The sequence below is a fragment of the Strix uralensis genome, chromosome 12 (assembly GCF_047716275.1).
Source record: "Strix uralensis isolate ZFMK-TIS-50842 chromosome 12, bStrUra1, whole genome shotgun sequence".
NCBI lineage: Eukaryota > Metazoa > Chordata > Aves > Strigiformes > Strigidae > Strix > Strix uralensis.
Genome location: NC_133983.1, coordinates 8363399 through 8376552, shown reverse-complemented (window position 1 = coordinate 8376552; position 13154 = coordinate 8363399). Strand labels below are relative to the sequence as shown.

The following is a 13154-nucleotide window of genomic DNA, read 5'->3' as shown; positions in this document are numbered from 1 at the left end:
GTTTAATCTGCAGAAATCACTTTTCTGCAAATAGACTTCCAAAGTTGACCATAATCTTCTCTTTTTTTATCATTTATTTTCCTTCACTGGAAAGCTTCTACTGAACACAATAAAAAAAAATATTGCAATGAGAACAAATCTGATACCAGGAAATTATTTGTTTGTCCTTACTTAGCAGCTCAGCAGAGGGATGAGTGGCAACTTAGGTTAGTTTTATTTTTTGTTAATATTATCTACAGATTATTTTGTTATAAATCTTTTGGTGACTTTCTCCTTAGAAGAGGCCTGCCTAAAACTAACTTCCACTGTTTAAAGGCCAATCTTGACAGCAGTTGGAAGAGATGTGGTTGTTCTTTAAACACTATTCAGCTCACAGCAATATTTTTTTCTATCTTTTCAATGCCCAAACCTTCTTGCTGACTGAGGGCATCTCAAATATATTCAGCTTTTAAGATCCAAGCAGGTAAAGCAGCCAGATCATAAGGAACTTCATATATTGAAGTCTTGAGCATGTGTGTATTCACTCTTCTTACAGAGACCCTGGCCATCTCACTGATTCACTCTGTCATATTTAGAAGCTTCCTCTCCAAACCCAGCAAAGATGCTAAAGAATATGAGGAAATTTCTCCATCTTTGCATTCACTTCTGGTGAATGAAAATGAAATTTAAAAAATTTAGAAAAAAACCTGAATAAAAATATAGTGAACATTATGAAACAGTTATCAGCACTAGGCCCTGAGAATGAGTGGCATGGACTGATGATGTATGTTTAGTTTGTCTCTTCAGGATTTTCTCCAGTCATGAAAACATCAAACACCATATTGGAGTAAACCTTTCAAGTATCTTCTCTTGACTCTGCATGGATTGAAAACATAATTGTTTGTTAAATCTCCCTCAGAAGAAATTATTAGATCAGTTTGGATTTGTGTAGATTTATGTATTCAGATAGAATCAGGAAATAAATGGATTTTTATGATAAACCTATGTTTGGGAGTTTTATTTCAATTTGCTACATAGATATGACCTACATTTTCAAAAAACAGTAATAATTTCCCAAGAAGACTTTGATACTATCTATGCTTGTCAGTTCATTGTAATTGAGAAAAAAATGCTTCTGAAATTTGACAAAAAAAAGTCAAGTTTTGTAGTTAATATACATGTTCATTAAAAAAGCAACACCTTTTTATTTTGGGTATTTGTAATTTAAGATTACATAAAAAAAGTTCACATGTTGCTTCCCCACCAGCACTGAGTTTCTTTACTTTTTGAAACTGTTAGCATGTATAAACTTGAACAGTTTGTTGGTAACTAGCTAAAGGAAAAGGAAAAAACAAGCAGCTTTATTACATAGAATCTTTAGAGAAGAAACCTGCAGGTTCATATGAAGGGCTATTTAAGGGCAAGGAAAATGAGGAGATCACTTTGTACTTAGAAGACACATTTTAATCTAGCAGAGCACCACAAAGATGGGTAAAAAATTGTCATATAAAAGCATTTACAGTGTGTATTAGAGGAATAATTTACATTTTTGGTGAACTCAAAACTAAGGCTAATTTGAATGTCAGCTTTTAGACTTGTGACTTCTAAGGTCTGTTTCAGGTTTCCATGATAGCTTTCACTGCATTTCCAACACAGTGGGGAAAAAAATAGCTAAAAATCTTTAGTCTCAGTTTCAGTTACTTTCATCATTTGAGGTATTACCTTGAAGATTACTCATTGTACTGTTGCATATATAAAAAAATAATCCTGATAGCATACTCAAGCACAGATAAAATCTAGTTAAAATATTTATTATTTTGTATTTATGCTTTTAGCGACTTCCATGCATTAACAAGCCCAACAGAGAGTCTGCTGTGATTGTTTTCATTTACCAGTACAACAGGGGCTTCATCTCCTTCTTCCCTCTTGGAACACTTTGGTTCATTAAGGATGGTTTTAGTTGACATTTATACTCAGGACAGTTCTTTAATAACTTTGAAAGTTAGAATTTAATAGTATATCCCTTCAACTGCATGGGTGTTATATCCAAACAGATCGTGCCCCACCTACATGTTTTTCACATTTAGGTTTGCCCACTATAGGCACCTAAAAAGGGATCAAAGAAAACTTTTCCTGCATGTAAATTTCAAGTATCTTAGAATTTTATAACCATTTAAGCTAGTTCATATGGAGCAACAAGTCCCTTGTATTCTTCCATTTTTGAGGAATGTAAAGATACATTTCCTCCACATCCCATAACTCTGAAATAAAAATATGGCCACCAATTTTGCTTCTCTGAAATTATTCTTCAAGAACAGTTAACAATTTCAGAAACCAACCAACCAAACTAAAATCTGCACCTCTACTTTTTATGATCTCCACTGTTAATTAGAATGTAGCAGTACTATTGATGAGGGGCTTTCTTGTGCAAATCACCTAGCCTCCTTTTTTTGTTTTTTTCAGTGAATGATTAATCCCATCTGAAAATAAAACATCTGAAATGTTCTCTGGAGAGGAATTCTTTTTCTCTCCATTGACTATTGAGTAGGAAGAGACTAGATGATGAGCGTAGACTGCTCAACTTACTTAAAACTGAAGTTGGGTAGGATGGATTATTAGTACATAGTCAAGGAAGCAGAGCAATCCAGTGACAGTTACCCATGAGAATGGTCAACCTAGACTGAAAATCTAGACTACAAGGTGGTCTGTGGTAGGAAGGGCAAAGTAAGGAGGACTTCTAAATACCTTCTAAAGGGAATTCAGAAGATAATCCTTTTTATAAGCTCTAAGTAGAGCTTATGGTGCATGGAATGCCTCAAATGAAAAAGCAGTGAGCATGGTGGACTAAACACCATATTCAGCAGATCAGCTGGGCAGACAACGGAATCTTGCTCCTGCTGGGGATATGTGCTTGTTGACTGCATAGTGAAACTTTCTACTCATCCTCAGTGAGTAATTACCATAGTATTTTTACTTGAAGTACTGAGCTCATAGCACTGAACTAAAAGAAGTGAAAGGCTAAATTAACCACCGCTCAAAGTCAGTTAAGAAGGGGTTCTCATCATCAGTATATTCCACAGTTATTGCAATCAGCTATCAAAGAACACATTATTTCTATAGTACTACAGTGGGATGAGTGGCAACCTAGGTTATCTGCATCACTGTGCCTCTCATGTGGTGCATTAGATCAGAAATTCATACAAGAGAACTATCTATACATCACATACATTATCATCATAATTGTCCGTAAAACTGAGTTCTCATTGTTCAGTTTAGCATAATAATAGCAATCTTGGAATCAATCCAGATTAGGTACAGTCAATTTATAAACAGCATCCAATTAAACTCCTTGGAACATGTTACCTATCAGTTTCTGAAGAATAGGTTAAAATATTTTTTCTTAATTCTTTGATGAACTGAAATTGTAGAGTTTATATACAAAGCTTTAATGATATCCCTTGTAACAACAGTAACCGCTAGGCCTAAAATCTTGCAAGAAATTAACCGCCCTATTGAAATTAGCATTTTGGTTTGGATGTATACCAAAGTGCATCAGATCCCATGTGTTCAGGTAAGGTTAAGCAATACTCAGAAAAGAAGCCTTTTCCAGAAACTGGTGCAGATGACGTGGTACATTGAGTTTCTCCTTCAAGTTTTGAACAGAAGGATTGTCCCTATGTAGTATGAGGATATTTTTCTGCTGAAGTAAATGCATTCAGATAAGATATAACATTAGGGGTTTGAATTTCTGTAGCCACTACTGGCCCAGTTGATCACAGTCTATTTATCAAGCTGTTAACCCTAGTGTCCTAATCAAATACAAGATTCAGATAATTGCATTCTATTTGACTAAATTATTTCCGTTGTGGTTTAAACTGGAGTATCAAGTAGCTGTGTGATACTGAGATTCAGGGAGGATATAGAAAAAGTCACCATTCCTGAAAGAGGATAGCCTAAACCTTTCTACTGGATTTGTATAGAAGTTGGACACTGACCTACTTTAGCACCAAACTCTGTGTACCTTTAAAGAACAAACTGTAAACTTTTAGAGTGAAGTACCCTCAGTGAAGATAAACTCAAGGGATGTTTCTCTGCCCTTTCTTATAAGGGAGCTTTTAGTTCAGATGCTTGGCTGAAGTCAGTCTGAACAGATTTCATCACATAATTCTTTGTCTGACAGAAACAAAGTGGGCCTCAAATTATCTGAACACACATAATGCTGGGAAATGCAGTTAATCATAAGCAAGAAGAAGATACCGTGAGAATTACTGGTTAAAATACTGACAACATGTTGCTGATGCACAGAAGGTACAGATGTGGACAGAGATGAAAGTTTATGATTAGTTTAGCATTCCACTCGTGTTAGCCTGAGCCTTATCATGCCGCTTCTGATCAACACAGCATTTAGCAAAGGTCTTGGAAGGAAAAGGAGCTACAAAGATGAATGGAGGTATGGGGGTCTGGCAAGTAAAAGAAAACTAAAGTATCAGGTGACAATTTTCCTAGTTTAGTTTATTAATAACTTCTATCAAAACAGCACATGCAGAAATTTAAGGGGACAATATATTTTACTGTTAAAAGAGGGTCTTTTTTCTTGGGCAAAAGTTACAGTTATTACTTCCACACAGAATCACAGGAAAAGTTACTGCTAAATAATTTGCATACAAGATTGCAAAACCGCATACCTGTGTCTAGTTGGAAAGCTAAATTGTTATTTGGGCAAATGTTTGCTGTGGTTGCACAAGTTAGTGAAGTGAATGTGAGGTATTTGACATAACCTATGTGTTTCAGAGTAGATCAAAGTGGTAGAGTGAATTGTATAAGGAAGGAGGTGGGGGAGAAAAAAAAAAAAAAAAAAAAAAGAGTGATTTAAGCAAAGAATTTGGTTCTGAGCACACTGGAAATTAACCATTAATGCTGAAGAATCAAACCCGCCCGTCTCCAATCATGGTATGCTCACAGAGATGAAAAAATCTCAGTACACTACTAAAAAGCTTGCATAAGGTCTAATGCACAGATGACTGATGAAGTTTCCCTATGTACCAGATCAAGAGACCAGTCATCAACTCTTCTAAGCAAAACCTTCAGAAAGCACCTTCTTGAACAGAATTCCAAGATCACTACCAGTCCTTTTCATAGAATTTCCAGTCTTCCTGCTATTTTAATCTCCAGATTAGATCTTTAGAATTATCCTTCACTGACATACTACAACTTCAGACATGCCAGACACATGTGGTACTCACCAAAACTGCCTTTCTTAAAGAGTCAGGATTTGGAAAGAAGTGATTGTGGTAGGCATAGGCAGAAATAAGGAACAGATATAGAACAGCTACAGCATCTTGAATGTTACTGCCAAGCCATGCAAAGAAGAAGCCATTCTTATTTCCCAGACTAATTACTGTGAGGTCCCATCATCTGTTACCAGTCCTGGCACAGGCTGCTATACAAAGGTTATGATGTAGATATAAGCATGCTTAGTCATAGTATTAGTGATGACGGTATGAAAAAAAAAGGGACCACAAGCCATCAGCACTGGCAGTCTGGGCAACAGGCACCTATTTGTTTCTTTCAACAATTTGTCAAATTCAAAGTCTCCCGTTTCTTTTTTGCTCACATCAGAAAATTCTTAACGAATAACCAAAAAAAAAGCTATCACACAGAATTAAATAGTTTTGTTCCCTTGGAGCCTCATTGCCAGTATCTCCCAAAGACTACCACATAAAACATCTAGATCTGATGTTTGATTACAATAACAGCAGACGAGAGAGGTGAAGAGAACTTATGGCTCTGGTGAGGTTTCATGCTTTATGCTCTTCTCCATGTCCCGAGGACTCTGATGTAACAGCAAGTGCTCAAGAGGACGAGTGCAGGATTATTTCACCTTTATCCCTAGAGAAGGAGGTGTTGTTCAGCATGTTCCCTCACTCGGCAAAATGCAGTTTGGGTCAGAGGGGTACCATTGCTGACTTTTTATTTATAACCTCAGTTTGTTTCCTAGTGCTGCACAGCAATTGTTAGCCTCTGAAAACTCCCAATAATCCTCTGATCAAGGTTCATGAGGGGTCTTGATTTGTTCCAAAGAAATATGCAATAGGGAAAGGAAAAGACAAAACCCAGAAGTGTAACATTTTATTACGTGCAGTTCCTCACCAAAGGCAGATTGCAGTTTTCGTTAAGTCAACTAGATGGACAGAAGCACAGTTCGATGAGCGCTTAAACTGCCCTCTATTCAAATAGATTTAGCACACAGATGGCTGGAACACTGTGTATGAAATACTTTTCAAACTAGCATCCACAGACAGTTGCAACCTGCGGTGTTAGTTATTTCACTTGCAGGAAGAGAAGACAGCTTTGCTGTCTGTAGAGATGTAGATGGAATTAAGAAACACAAAATAGACAGTTTTCAACATGCAGAAAGTACGGGCACATACACAAGTGCAGGCAAGTTCCTGAATCTATTAATATGGTCCCCTCCCTCCTACATTGCCAGGGCAACTATATTGTCCACCTGCACACCATGTGGCTCTGGCTCTTTAGGGAACAGTGGGCCATGCTTCTCTCCTATGACTTCATTTCATTGTCACACACTTACATAGCAACAACACGTGACAGATGATAGACTGAGATCAAGACAGAGGAGGAAGATAACATCAGAGTTTGCCTATTCATACAGCTGCTGACCACCTTTCATTTTTCCCAGTTTGCCCCTTCATCAGTAAAGCATGTATAGTAAGCAATACAGTCTGCAACTCCCACTGCCTGCTACAAAACTAGTAACTTACAAAATACAAAACCTGTGCTTCAGAGTACTGACAATCAGGGCAAATCCAAGCAACCATTTGAGTATGCCTTCAGCTTTTAATTCCCAGTGTTTTACTGGGGTTTTTTTGTTGTGGTTTTTTTTTTTTTTTTTTTTTTCTTTCTTACTGCGGCACAACCTTTTGGCTTTCTCTCTCCCCATGCTCCCCCTCACTCAACTGAGAAAATTCACAAGTTTGAATTTAATCCCACAAATAATTGCAGCTGGGTTTTTTTTGACTAGGCAATACTCTCAGGGGGAAAAAAAATCATTTGATCTTTTCAATTTTAAATAATGTTTTGTTTAAAACCTTAGTTATGTTCAATTATAATTAAAAAGCCCGATTATTAAATAATTCAACTAAGTGAAACCAATGATTCACAGGCAGGTTAAACCACAGATCTGATAAGGTTGATTACTCTGATGTATTGCTGTGGTATAGAAACACTTGCGGTAACTCTAAATGAGCTGCCAACTCTAGACTAGAGGTGCGTATTCAGAAACATTAGCTCAGGCACCAGAAAGCTCCTCAAAGTGAATATAACAGAAATGCACTATCATCTCACTACCCTGCTTTTGACTGCAGAGGTGGGTTATTCCACATTAACTCAGAGATCATCACGCTTTGCAGTGCAGCACACCCTTAGATGCTTTGCTGAAGACTGTTCTTAAAGTCCTAAGACCTCAAAACCTGTCATTCAAAAGGGAATATGAGCTTTTCAATTTACATATATTTTTTAAAGTCAGCTTTCTCTTAGAGTGTTACCCACTATTTTAGGCCTCACTCTATACTTTTGATTTGTATGATTTTATTGATGTAGTATTTTACATCTTGAGCACTTATTAGGATACAAAATGGTACCTGCAGACTAAGACACTCACTACAACAACGTTTTGATTTGCTAAATATCAAACTTGATACTGTTACCTTTTCTACTCTCGTACCCAAAGAAAAAAAATTCATGAGGATGTTTATACAGTCAGAAAGAAGAACTAGACAGTAGGCTTGATTTGTTCCACTTCAAACTTATGAAATACCATTATCTTAAAAATTGTGTTACTTTCCATTTCTCCTAGGACAAGACAGGTGACAGTAAGGAATTATCTGTGTATTTTTTTGCACTTTACCCTTCCTGCCCTTTCTTTTCTCTCTTTCGTTCAATCCCTCCTCCTCACCAGTTTCCCACATACATGAATCACAGGAAAACAAACAAAGAAAAGAACAAAACCTGTCATTGATATTGTGAACACAGAACTCAAATCTGAAGGATCAGAGCATATAAATCACTGTAATTCTATTACTGAAGTCAGATTTTGCAGATATTAAGTCCCTATTAAAAAGACTATAAAACTGGGCTATTTTATGCCCCTTTTTTTTTTTTTAATCTGGCAGAAGTTTTTCAGATGGGTATTAGTGTCAGTCTTATGAATGCAATACACAGGGAACCACATTAAGAAATGAAATCCAAATAGGATTTTTAAGAAAAGCTTTGTTAAATGTACAGCATTTGCCTGAATATGGAGAATTCACATATGATTTATTTAGTAGCAAAGAAAGAAGTAGCTTTGTTAAAAACCAAGATCAATTAATCACACTTATGAGCAAAATAGGGATAGTCCGACAGTACCCTGGGCAGATTTATCTCATTTTATAATATAAAAAATACAATAATACTGACAGTTAAGCCAATATGATGCTACATTTATGCTGTACTGAAAAAGTTTTCTAACAATTAAAAAGAAGAGGAGAAAAGGAAATTATACTAAAGAAACCTCTTCTGTTTTTGACTTTGAAAATTTGCTGTTGAATTTTTTTGGTTATGTTTAAATCAGGTCTGTAACTAAACCCTACTGTAATTTCTCAAAGCTCAGAATGCTTTGGTTAACTTGACAGCAAATCTTTGTGTTCTGCTGCCTAGAACACCAATATCTTCAGAAATACTCTAGAAACAAATACCCAGATGAAACTTCAGCAGATTGCAATCCTATATTTTCTTATGTGTTTTTTCTCTGTGTTCGAATGCTGTCCAAGAATTTTTTGCTACTCTCCTATAAGGAATTTTGATTAACTTCCATTAAGCAACTAATTCCTCAGATGGTATATTTCTGAGTGGTTCCATTGATGTATGCCAATTACACCAGCTGACAAACAGCCACTGCATTACAAAAAAAAAAAAAAAAAAATCCATATTTTTAATGACTCCCTTGCTGTCCTCCATGTATGTGTGTATGTCATGACATACAGCTTTCTACCATCTGCACCTCTTCCTTTATATATATATATATGCATTTTGCATTATAAATTGCTTGGCTGTGAGGTATCTTGACATTTGACATAACAGCAGGGCTGGCGGGGGGAGCATAAGTGCTGATCATTAGATTATTGCTGAAGTATTCTCTCCTTTCCTCCCCTCCTCCCTGTGTTCCCTGGAGACACAGGTGTTAATAAAACCAAACAAAATGAAAATGGGTAAATTATTGCAAGCTATGAACACCTACATTGTGCCATGCCTCACTAGTTTCCAATACCACCTCATTCTTGAGACAACCAAAGAAAAAGATGCAATTTCATCCTGTAGACTGGGTGGTATGAGGACAGGACAAAAGAGACAAGATATTGCAATCCAGAGGTCAGTGACCCCCTCCCTTGTATAATTATAGCATTTCATTTATATCCTACCAATCTGTCTTTGGATGGCTGATAGTAAATTAGTAGCTAGAAAAGAGCAATTTTTTAAAATTCCTTAATAACTAGTAACTGAGTTCTAAAGTTGGACCATCATCTAAGGAGATGAGCACAGGTACTAGCTTGTAATTTACTTTCTAAAAATAATTAAAAAAATACTCAAAGAGTCAGGTCAGATCTAGAGACCTAGATCTGTGTCTCACTGCTGTACTTCAGGAATCCTGAAAGCAGATTTAATCCTTACTCTAAGCACACAGATTTTGAAGAGCTTCAAGTGTCTGAACCGTTCCCGCATGCAATATGCACCCAGCTGAATCTTCCATAATGGATACAATTTATACCTTTTTAAAATGTAAGCAGTACATTTTTGTGATGCATTCTTCATTTCCCATGATAAAGCACATACTAAACTGTGCTCCTTCATTGCATTCTCCCAAGAAGGTTTTATGCAGTAACAAAAACCATGTAGGAACATTAATGTTGAACTTTTTTGCTAATATTCCTAGATTTGATGCTTGCGTTTGGTCCCTCTCTAGGTACTGGGGTGAAGCTTGGTCTATTGAACCATGTAGGGTCTTAATACTTCTTTATGGTCAGAACTGAATTAAAAAAAATAAAAATAGATCAACCATAATAAGGCAATAGTTCTAGTCTTGGCTTATCACATATAACACTTGAGAACTTAAATGATGTGGCCCACCTTTAGTAATGAGTGGAAGCCGACATTTTAATAGTCTGCTAGCCATTGTTATTGGAGCAGTGTCGCAGAGCTCTTTGCATTATCATCTATTGAACAACCAGATAAGCACGATAGGAAAAAAATCTAGACCTGTAGAACTGATCAAAGAATCACTCAATCTATATCCATCCAGTATATCGTGCAATGCCAATGATTTACCAGGCTCCCTCTCTCCATCACAGCAATGTTTCACACTTTGATGCAAGATACTAAAATGCTATATATTATACAATTTTATAAGAAAGCAGAAGGGAAATAATTACCTCTAAAGGGCCGGTGGGACAGAATAAATCAGGTGTTGTCTGTTTAGAATACTGCGAACTTAACTATTAAGGCCAGGTACTTCAGAGAGCTCCAATCCCTCCAATAGCTGGCAGCCAACCACAGGTCACACTTATATTCCATTTACATTCTAAATATTGACTGGAACTTTGAATGCAAGACTACAGCTTCTTAGAAAAAATCAGATAACTTTCCACTTGCAAAGCTGTCTATTTATATTTATTTCAACCAGAGCACAGTAATTAATATTTATGAGGATGAGCGAAAGAAGCATGCTCATAGCAAAAGGGGATTATGAAAACACAGGAATGTGTGAAGATGCCGATAGAACTGAATGAATGGCACCCAAGACATACATGCAGCAGGCACATGGAAGTGAGAAAAGGACAGGACAACAATATATGTGTAGCTCCCTATACATACAGGCACAAAAATACATTTTTTTGTGCTTTGTTCCACATGCAGTCCAGGAGAAGTCTTGGTACTTGTACCAAATACATTTACCACCACTTATTTAATGGGTTTATTTGACTGTTACAGACACTAGCATCTGAGATATCTCTGATTTCAGGCTAATCAAAGTAACAGTGGCTGGCACATGTTAACTTCTTCAGTGGTAAGTATGAGATCTGTTATGGGTTTTAAATGTGCACATGTTGCATATTTCTGGATTTATATCTTACATGAATATGACTAATAAAAAGTGGACAGAAGAAGAGAGCTCCGGAAAGAGCTTGTCAACAGTATTTTCAGGTGAAAAAAAATGAAAAATAGGTGGTTTTGATCTGCCGAATGTGAAGTGTACGAAGTACAACAATTAAAACAGAAGGGTAGATACTTTGAACTCATTAAAATTTCTTTTGAAGATGAAAGTCATTAGATTTCAATGAGAACTTGGAGCAGAAGCTCACACTGACATGAGAATATTTAACCTGTAGTCTACAGTGCTTCAAGCAATTGATAGTATGATAAATAATTACTTGGCTGTAGTAACCACACAGAAGGAAAAAAAGGATTACTCTAATCAAATACAGTCAGTGTGGTGTTGCCTGTCTCTGTGCTCCACATTTCATTCTGAATTGTTCAGAAGTTTGCAGTTATAAAAACGGAAATCCTGAGTTCTTAAAGAGGAAATTGTAAAGGATTTCTTTTCCTGTCACCTCCAAGAAAACTTTGATAATATTCAGGGTCAGTTCTTCAGCTGGCATGATCAGCATAGCTGTGTTGAAGCGGGTGGAGCATTGCCAATTTATAACAGCTGAACGTCTGGTCTTACTACAGGGACAACTCTATTTTAGAACTTTTTCCTCCATGTCCCTACATCTTTTTTTTTTTTTCTCTTTTAAAATAAGAACATTAATAGCCAAATATAGTATTTGTTGTCAGAAATACCTGTTCTCTTCTTCTTCAAGGTACAAGACTCTTACTTTCATGTTAGTGAGTTGCACTGATGATTAATTCTTACTCATATTTCAGTATCACCACAAAGCATAAGCCAGGACTGTTACAGTGCTTTACCATACAGGTATTTTTTACACCATATATTGTAGATAAAGGGGAGCTCGCCCCACTCAGTGCTCAGAGCTGAAAAAAGCCAAATAATGATGTTAAGGCCTAAAGCACAGATAATAGACCCTCCTGAAAAGACAGAGCAAGCTTATGTTAGATGGCAATATGCACTGTAAACTGCTTTACAGTTAGCTCACTGTAAAAAAATGAGAGGGGTCAGAAAAGGGAAGACACTTGCACAAGTAAAGGCTCCAAGCCATAAGCCAAGGGCAAAACCAGGATTTTTACAGGCTATCCCACTGGATGTACAGTGCCCATGCAGTCAGGTGTGAAACCACAGCATGTCCTTCCTCACAAGAGAAGGTGGCATTTACATAGTAAGCGATACATAAAGACAGTGGAAAAAAAACCCCTCAAAGCATTTCCTATTCAATCTCTTTGCACTTTCCAAAACACTCAGATCCTGAATATACAGTGCTCAGCAATGTTCTACCAAGCCTTCTTTGCACCCTGGGCAGCATAATGCCTGCATAAAATACCCCTATAGAAGAAGAACCTGACTTCTTTTTAGCGTATGGGTACATATAGCCATACATACATAACAGCATATAGGCGGAGGTTTAATTTCATTAAGAACATGCAACACAAATTCCATACCTTTCTAATCCTAGGCAGCATTTCCTTTACCGCAGAATTCTTTCTTTTAACAAAAAGATAAAACCTTTTATGTTTTAATCTGAAGATTGAGGATGCACCTGGTGCCAGCAAGCAGTGGCCTCAGCAGCCCACTCTGTCGTGCAAGGTCTGTGGGGCAGGTGGGTCCAGCCCCCCTCACTCACCACCAGCTGATCTCTCCTCAGGCACATCTCTTAATGTCCCCACAGCTCTTGAGCCCTGAGCTGCATGCAGTCAGCACCATTTTCTTTCTGACCTGACTCAAAAATGGCACCTCCTTCAAGTCAAATTCCTGCTGTGTTACTTCACAGCTCTCCCTCATTAAGGTAACGAGGGTGTTGCCAGGGGCACAGCTCCCTGGCTCTCTTTACTACTTTCCTGCAAGTACTGTTAGGAAATCCATTCCACCATAGTTGTGTAAACACACAAAAAACAAATTGTGAAAAAAAGTCATCTAGGAAGGAAAAATGAAAAGATTTTATCCT

The 13154-nt window shown here is 37.0% G+C and overlaps 1 long non-coding RNA gene across 1 annotated transcript in view; it reads right to left on the bottom strand.

Annotated features, from left to right (window-relative positions):
• Positions 1–12873, bottom strand: part of LOC141948957 (uncharacterized) — a 75325-nt gene extending 62452 nt beyond the window's left edge. Inside the window, exon 1 of the long non-coding RNA XR_012630609.1 lies at positions 12834–12873. This is a non-coding gene — a long non-coding RNA (uncharacterized LOC141948957). The remainder of the gene's footprint in view (positions 1–12833) is intronic.
• Between the last annotated feature and the right edge of the window lie 281 nt (positions 12874–13154).